Source organism: Zea mays, chromosome 8 (genome assembly GCF_902167145.1).
Source record: "Zea mays cultivar B73 chromosome 8, Zm-B73-REFERENCE-NAM-5.0, whole genome shotgun sequence".
Classification (NCBI taxonomy): Eukaryota; Viridiplantae; Streptophyta; class Magnoliopsida; order Poales; family Poaceae; genus Zea; species Zea mays.
Genome location: NC_050103.1, coordinates 165,419,869 through 165,421,497, shown reverse-complemented (window position 1 = coordinate 165,421,497; position 1,629 = coordinate 165,419,869).

The window sequence follows — 1,629 nt, the reverse complement described above, 5'->3', positions numbered from 1 at the left end:
CCCGCATCACCCTCTGCCACTGATGTGGAGGAAATTTTGAAGGTAATGACTGAATCCCTGCCTGCGAAGCTAAGTCCATTGAGGCCTCAACTGACAAAGTTTTTTCAGAAGAAAAAAGAGCCCGAAAAAATGAAGAAAACAACTAAAGTAAAGAGACAGAGAATCATCGGTGTGACAGAGGTCATTGACAAGACACCGCCAAGAGCTTCAGCTCAGAAGACACCAGCGGCTGAAGAAAGGACAGATATTGAAATCACACCTTCGGAGGTTGCAACTGCCGAAGCTGCCTCAGTTGAAGATTTGAACCTGGAGAGCACAATTGAACATATTGACAAAATACTGCTAGACATGGCCACAGAAGAAGCCACCACTGCCGCCGAAGAGGCCACGGCCGCAGCGTCGGGGAAAGGAAAGGAAATTGCTAACGAAGCTTTAGAACACGAAGCCTTCATGTTCCAGAATTTAGTTGGAGAAAAACTGTCAAAAGCTGAAATAGAAGAGCTTAGAGAGTACGCCAAATCCTGCGGATACAAACCTGGAGCACTCCTCTTCGGAGGCATTGATGATGAAAAATTAGATTGTATTCGAGATCAAACTGGAGCCAAAGTTATCGGTACTCTGTCAAAGAGTATCGGTTTTCCGAAGCTAGAAACAGACATCAGCCGCTACCGACGACAACATATCGTTGGTAGTTTATTTTATTCCAATTTCAAGGTGAACTGCTTTTCCCTTAACTTTTATTGTTTCTAATAATGAAAACATGTCTGACGAAGGTTGTTTTCGTGCAGAGTATGCTGTTGAGCAAAGCCTTGAAAATGCAGCAAGATTTTGAAGACAAGAAGCACGAAGTTATAATTGAAAATTTGGAAAGCAGAATAAAGGAGCAATCAGATGCTATCGAGAAAAAGAACTTTGAGCTCCAGGCAACCGAAGGTTTATTGGCAGAAGCCGAAGCAAAAATAACAGAACTGAACACGAAGCTTCTCCGCCAATCTGAGCAGTTCGAACGAGAAAAGCAAGATCTTAATGCAAAACTTGAAGCCGAAGCTCAACAAAATTCAGATTTGAGAAAACTATTGACGAGCCTTCAAGAAAAATGTTTGGAATTTAGCAACAAATGCATTCAACGATTAAGAAAAATTTTCCACTCAGTTGGAGCCAGCAGTGAGAAATTCACCCCCTCAGCTGAAGATCTACCGAAGACCTTCGAACATATTGAGGGTGAGATTGACGAGCTCGACGAAGTTATAGCTGGGCACGGTGACTTCTGTGCCTGGGTAGCTTCTCGGGGCACTGCTGCAGCTTTCCTAAAAGCTGGCTGCGATCACGGAAAGATTGTCAATAGGCCAAATTTCACTTTATCACCATCAATCCTAGATGACATTCCTGATCTCGCCCGAAGTATCTCCAATAGATTTATAAAAATGATATGGACAAAAGGTGGGCGAGAAAAGGCTGGAGACGAAGCTCGGAGTCATCTTGAACCAGTAAGAAATCATACCTTGTGCTTACTTCTTCCTTCAAGCTCGATTTTGACTTACAATAACCTTATTCATGTAGGATGACGAAGCCGAAGCCGATGATTAAAAGATGACGCCGAAGCTGAAGCTCCTTGGAGACTAAATAGTA